Source organism: Magnolia sinica, chromosome 6, assembly GCF_029962835.1.
Source record: "Magnolia sinica isolate HGM2019 chromosome 6, MsV1, whole genome shotgun sequence".
Taxonomy (NCBI): domain Eukaryota; kingdom Viridiplantae; phylum Streptophyta; class Magnoliopsida; order Magnoliales; family Magnoliaceae; genus Magnolia; species Magnolia sinica.
Window position 1 is genome coordinate 29,890,347 of NC_080578.1, and position 7,468 is coordinate 29,897,814.

General features: G+C 36.6%; 1 long non-coding RNA gene and 1 pseudogene across 1 annotated transcript; one reads left to right on the forward strand and one right to left on the reverse strand.

Annotated features, from left to right (window-relative positions):
• Positions 1-360: 360 nt before the first annotated feature.
• LOC131249579 (protein OS-9 homolog) lies at positions 361-1,307 on the forward strand (annotated as a pseudogene).
• A 3,988-nt stretch (positions 1,308-5,295) lies between these two features.
• LOC131249949 (uncharacterized) lies at positions 5,296-6,439 on the reverse strand. Its single transcript, XR_009172921.1, has 3 exons — positions 5,898-6,439; positions 5,728-5,785; positions 5,296-5,624 (listed from the first exon to the last, which is right to left on the reverse strand). It is a non-coding gene; the product is annotated as an uncharacterized LOC131249949 (long non-coding RNA).
• Positions 6,440-7,468: the final 1,029 nt, after the last annotated feature.

A 7,468-nucleotide genomic window follows, 5' to 3' on the forward strand; every position in this document is an offset into this window, starting at 1 on the left:
CGTTCCCTTTCTCACTCTGGGATGTGAGTTTCTCTCGATTGGAAGTAAATGGTGCTGAAGGGAAAGGAAATAGCGGGGAAATCTTCCATAGGGAAGAGGAAATCCGCTTCCAAATCCTCCGATGCTGTAGAGAAATCTGGTTCTTGAAGAAAGAGAAGGCCCAACGTCATGAAGTTTGTCGATGATGATGCTGCTGACGCTGACTCCGACGGTGAAGATGAAGTTAATAGCAAAGATGAAGATGACCAAGGTAAAAAAATGCCCTATTTCCGTTCTCCCCACATTTCCCTAATTTACGCAATCGCCACTACTTTTCCTTTCTTTCTTTTGTAGATCAGGTGTTTGATCTCTCCGCTCTCTCTTTCTATGAATTTGATTCTTGAGAGAGAGCATAAATTTTAAAAAGTCCAACATGAGATTCTTCTGTCTCCTTCTCCTACTCTTCTTCAATCTCTTCTTCAGTAATGGTCTGGCCGAGCAGATCTACCCTACTCATGCAAGTGGAACATTTGGGCATAGCTCTTGTGAACTAAAATACAAGATTGAATTTCATCCAGCGGACTCATCTTTTCATCCTGATGATGACCAGGAGTCGCTGGTGATGACCAATACGAAAGGGCAATTTTTTTTTGTGTTTTTTTCCTATGGTCAAGGAAACTAAAAGTGGAAAGTCATTCCCTCAATAGAACATGAGCAACATGATCATGGAATTTGATAGGCAGGTAAAGTTGAAAACACCGGATGAGCTAATGGAAGTGCTAACAGACCAATGCTTACTTAGACAAGAGGGTTGGTGGTTTTATGAATTTTACTATAAGTAACACTTAAAACAACTTCATGTGGAGGATGAGAAGATCATGCAAGAGTTTGTTTTGGGTGTCTATGATCCTGAAGCCACAACTGCCTTCAGTGAGAACTGCTCTGACGTTTCAACATTGAAGGATCCTCACTCAAAAGATGCTGCTCAAAGGTATCATGATCATGTGCACACAAATGGAATCATTTGTGACCTCACGAATCGGCCTCTAGAGACCGAGGTTAGATTTGTATGCTCGAAACCAAGGTTATTGATCAATTCGATAAAAGAAATATCCACTTGTAAGTATACAATCACAATCCATTGCCCTTTGCTTTGCAAGCATCCAACGTTTCAAGAAGAGAGGCCCATATGGCAAAGCATCAACTGTAATGAACTGCCCTCAAATGGGAAAGGCGAAGGAAGAGATGGAGGGAACATATGGCATAGTTATAAAGCAATCCAGACTGTCCAAATTACTGACCCAAATGTAAATGTGGATGGAGCGTAACTGAAAGATTATGCTGAGAAAATAAGATCAACCATTTAATTATTCTTTTCTTTCAAATTTAGACCACTCACTATTTTACTTTGACCATCCATTTGATAGCCATTAATTAGATGGTTAGGATTATTTAATTAGTGTGTTTAGATATATGGTCCATCATCTACAGTTGGACCACAATATGGATGGTCTAGATAGCTATACAAGATTGCCACATGTGAGGAGAATGAGTCACTATCATTTTTATAATGGTATAAAACTAATCACCATATCATTTTTAATGGTGCAAAACTAACATGGGAGTTCAGGCCTATGGGTGAGTCCAACTCAAGTAGTTCCTAAGAAGTCCGGAATCACTATTGTAGCCAATGCCAACAATGAACTCGTGCCGACTAGAGTCACTACTGGTTGGAGAATGTGCATTGACTACAGGAAATTGAATATCTTCATAAGGAGCACTTTCCTTTGCCCTTCATTGACCAAATCTTGAAAAGGCTAGCTAGTCACTCTGACTACTGTTTCCTTGATGAGTATTCGGGCTATAATCAGATAGAGATAGCCCTTAAAGATCAAGAGAAAATAACATTCACATGTCCTTCTGGCTTCGAGGATAAACGGATAACAATGATCACAGATGTTGAAGTACCAGATCGTTATGACATGGTGGTAGGGTACGCGACGTAAGCTTTCTCTTCTTTAATTACTGAGAGAATATTTTGTATGTTCAAATGTAAATAGTCTTACTGGCAAAGTTCCACCACATTGCTTGTAGAAACTAGCAGAGCCGAATTACACTGCTACGGCCTCACCATAAAGCTGATTCCAAGGATCGATCTACAAGCTATGGCCCAAAAACTGGTATTCACCTTTCTTTTGCCCAGAAATTTAATTTGGTAGTGATTTTGGTCATGCATGGTTATCAAAGTCGATGTTATAAAAACATGTTTGAAAGTTGTTTGATTCAATATTTTAATAGTAACATATGGCCTAATTAATTTGGCTAAGTTTACTAAATATATGTCACATTTTATGGACACAAGCTCAAACATAAGGTACATCCAAAATTAAAGTGGGCCACATCATTAAAAATAGTAGGGATGCAAACACCATAGTTGAAACTTTCTCGGGCCCACTTTTTTTTTAAATGCCCCAACTGTTCACAAGTTAATTCCCACTTTGATTGAGGGCAGACGCAAATTCAACTTATATGAATCCTCATTGCATTGTATCTTTTGTCAAGAATGACTAATTTGCCTTCTCAAATTGTTTTTTTCCACAACATTTTCTACAGTCATAATGCAGATAAGGGAGCCAAAAACAGCAACTTTAATATTTGTGTCTGGTAAAATGGTGAGTTGATACTTGACGGGTTATGAGAGACTTCTAATTGTAGAAGGAAGATCTTATGGCCGATTAGATTGTAACTCTTTTAAGAGAATAAGTGTTGTGAACCTTTTCATGATAATGTCATAGAACTTGAATACCAGAATATGTTGAGGCCCTAAACCCTAGGCTCACTGTTAGATCATTTACTCTTAAGCAAAAGGAATATACATTCATAAAAATTGAATTGAATCAAAAGCCTTGCGGGTATGTTTCATTGGACAAACATCCCAAGTTTTGAAATAACCAGATTGTAATTTTCTTCAAATATTCTTATTTAGGGTTGGCTTCAAAATGCTATTATGTCAATCTCAAGTTGGACTTAAGAAGAACTTAATTGCAATTTGGAGGCTGCTTGCTTGTTATGAATACAATGAAACATCATTCATTCTTGTCATTTCTTCTTTATTGAAATGACCAAAACAGGTTAGTCTAACTCTATTTATATTCAAGAAGTAACCCTCCAAATTGCAATCACTATTTGAACCCGAAACATGTGGAATTTTGATTTGTGTTTGGTCAGTGTATGGACACACATCTAAATGCATTTGTGTTTCAGAGAAACTCCATTCAAACTTTACTCTTCTTTTTCTTTGTATGGGGAATTCCATCTAGTGTCCAGATCTTTTCCAGTTACAAGGTTGCAAAGGCTCAGCCTGTTGCTTGGCAAAGTTTGTTCTGGTGCTACACTGTGCAACTGCACTAGAACTATGGAGCAACAGGACTTCTGACAGTGGCACAATCTGATGTTGATAAAACCAACCAGAGTTATTATGGTGAATCAAAGTTGAATTACTTGACAATTGATGGGAACCATGAAGGACTTGTGCCTCTACGTATGATTTTCATGTTAATTGGCTGACCTTATTAATCTTTGTTTGCATTTGCAAGGGAAATTGCTGATTTTATAAATCAGTTGTAGGTAAAGAAGGGCCTATTTGTGATAAGTGGGTCTTTGGCCAGTTTGTTTTTATGTCCAATCTTGCATTTAAGCATGTAGCAAGATAGTTGTGCGCATGTGTATGCAAAATCATCATGCCATTATTTTTAGTATGAATGCATAGATTAAGTTGAATGTGATCAATCTTCACGGTGGTATGGTACACTTCAGCTTTGTTGAGTGTAGGATGGCCATTTAAGAGTTTTCAAGTGGCTAGTATGGAAGTCCTTAATCAGCCTGATGCCCATGCCTCTGTAAAAGATTTGGATTTCAGGTACATGAAAATATTTGTATCTGTTTGGAAAATGTTTGTATATGTTTATCATTGTGTAACAAAAGCATTTCTTTAGAATGATTAGCAATCTAAGGTGAGGCATGTCAAATAGATGTTTCAAGTTGATGATTAGATCTATTTTTAACTGCTTTTACTGCCATTCTTTCGTTAATACTTGCTCCAACATTAAGGCATATTGGCATGCACTACGTCAAAAGCATGGATCTGCGACAGACTAAATCCGTCGTAAAACTAAATAAATGACGGATTTCATCCATCGCTATTTATCGGGTTTCTTTTTTTCCGGCCGATAAAATCTGTTGTTCAATCTGCGACAGATAAGGTCTGTCGTAGATTACCGACAGATAAGATTCGTCGCAAAAAATAAAAAATCCATCGTTGAAATTCTGAAAAAACCACCCGAATTATTTGGTCATTAAAAATATTAGCGACGGATAAGGTCCGTCGCTAATATGAGAAGTGCGATGGACAAATCCGTCATTATTTTCAACTTGTTTAGAAATTAGCGACGGATTTGGTCCGTCGCTAAAGATTTTATTTATTTATTTATTTATTTTTGAATCTTACACCTAATAGTCATTCAAAAAATAATTCACATGATTGGTTAATAAGAATCTCATTCACAAAATTGGTAACAACTCAATTCAATAAAGAGGAAATGGCTAAGTGGGGCCATTTGAATGGACTACTATAGGTACACCTTTCTGTTCATTACTCTAAATTTGTCATTTGTTGAAATGGGAGTGAGATTGGAAGGGGAGGAAGGGGCACCATGCCAACATGCCAACACTTGCATGAGAAAGATTAACAGTTAGATAATATATGAGTAGTAGTCTATATTCAGCATGTGTGGCCCACCCAATGAGTGGACTAGCTTGGAGTTGAGATAGGGCATGTTCATGTTTGGGAACCATTTAGCTAATAGGGTTAGATTGGCTGTTTTAAGACATTTATGATTGATTGATGATTTTTAACTGATCAGATAATTTAAATCAAACCATAATTAAGAAAAATTATAATAGACAATATGTAACCTGTAGGACAAACAAACCATCTTCAGCCAAAAGGGATTCACAACAACCAAAGAACTCTTCCATGTATTCATGGCCAATTCCTATCATCTCACTGCAATAAAAAAAATCACCAGTTGGGGAATGCAATTTAATTCTGCCTGTTAATAGCTAATGGAGTTTCAGCAGTTGCAGGGAAATCACCATGATATAATCTTGTCATATTTCTGACAGCTTAGCAGTTGGCGATAGTCACATAGAAGGAATTTTATCTTGGCTTGAAAACACAATTAATTAAAATTAGAATGTCAAACAAACATGTCTTATAAAACAAACTTTTAAATATTTGGCAGTCTTGGAAGATTGATTTTCAAGAAAACAGTATCCATGAGTATTCTTCATCTATAGATTCCATTTAAATACAACTAAAAAATAAAAATAAAGGGATCAATCAATCTTTGAGCATTTGGTTAGTAATCCATTTTCACTGAGATCACAATTTTGTAAATAGAATTTTGAATAAAATAAACTACTTGGAGGCCAGCTTCTTTCACTTTCCTTTCTGCATATTTCAGCTGCTCCTCAGACAATGTGATGCTTGTGTATTTACAACCAGTTCTCTTGACAACCTCTATAGCTAGGCTTCCCCAACCACAACTAATCTCAAGAATTTCGTGGCTAGCATTGATTCTGGCCTAGATCATTTTGAAAAGTACAAACAAAGTCAAATAAGAAAGTAATAGATGGAAACCCATCTAAATACTATTTAAATAGAATGGTTAGTGATAAGGGCCTCACCTTTTCAATCAGGAGAGATTTTCCGTAGCTGTACGACCTTTAAATCTTCAACCTCACTCTTTCAGATAGTTCAAACATGGAAGTTAGAATCCTATAAACTACACCTATCACATACTAGAAATAAAGGATTAAATTGAATAAAGATGGTTTCACAAGAAATTGATACACACCTTAAATATAGCGCATGAATAGGTCATTGTTTCATCCAAGAACAGCCCAAAGAGGTCATTACTCTGAAAGCATGAAAGTTAAGGACAAACCGTTAAATTATTTTTGTTATAATACAAAGTACAATAACATCATGATGAACATGAAGAGAATGAGTAAGGCTATGTTTGGAAACCATGGATTCCATGCCAAACAGTGGAAACGGGTTTTCCTTTGAAGTGACTATTCATGTTGTTTGAATAGCAAAGAAAAGAGTGGGATTCTACCAAGAAATCATTACACTTCCATTATTTGGATTCTTAGCACAAAAACTAGATGGATTTTGTGAGAGGAATATGGGATTTCCACTTGCTACACAAACAAGAACTCAAAGTTGGAATCCATGTTTCAATGGTTCCCATGGAAATCATCATCGGATAATTATTTATTTAATTTTCCCTTCTCTTGCCTTGGATTCCACTTATCTAAACATGGCCTAAATGAAAGACCCATGATACAGTGCTCAAATTGTAGTATATGAGCAAACCATGAATCACTGGAATGATTTAACTTAGGTAATGTTAAAGAATGCACTAATGGAACTTGTAACCAACAGCTCCTACAGTGAGAATCCAATACAACATCTAAGTGACATTTTACAAAAGTAGATGCCACTACAATGAAATAAGCAAGGTGGATGGCAGATGAGCAACTTTTTATAACTGGATGAATAACTGTTTACATGCAAGTGAATCACTTGCAGAGGAACCAGAGTAATAACTTTGGGCAGACATGTTCATATTCAATGCTACTCATCTGGTTGTCCTATTATCTAATTGACCATGCTCTTATATCTAGGTGATCAGATGATCCTATCCATTTAATGATGAAAGATGGAGAACTACAACCGACAGTCGAAAGTTGAAGGGGCTCAATTGGATGGTAGGATCATCTAATGGGGAAAACATCTAGGGCATATCCACCGACCATGGGGCCCACCATATGATGAACCTGGATCACTAAAAGTGGGCACAATGACAAAAGATCCCATACCATGCCTGCATTGAAATTTCCATATAATGATCTTACAACCCATTAAGATGAGTGCAATCTTGGGAAAACAAGAAGGGGCCTGATCCAATTCAAACAATTCTAAATTGAGATTTAGATACAAATTAATATGTGAGGCGCACCATGATGTTTTACTGACATCACTAAATAATATAAAATCATACCTAAGACCTTTAAGTAGCAAACATGAGTTTTGGAATGGCCTGATTTTTATCATCCTATAAGGATACATCTTTTAAATGGATGTAAATGTAAATGTATGAAAGAACTTAGGCCCCACATACAGTTTGGAATCTGTTTAAGGGGGGGCGTCCCCATCGCAACTATTCCCTGTGGTGTGGACCACCCGAGTTTTGGCTCAGTTTAATTTTTAGGAACTAACTAGAACAATAGGAGGCACTAATGATTGGACATTAAAACATTATGGTGGGCCCCACATGCCAATTTGTTCCTTGAGCTTAATGTAGAAAGGTTTGTAGATGATCCCACAAATAAGAAAAGTGGAGCTTTGAGAAATTCCATA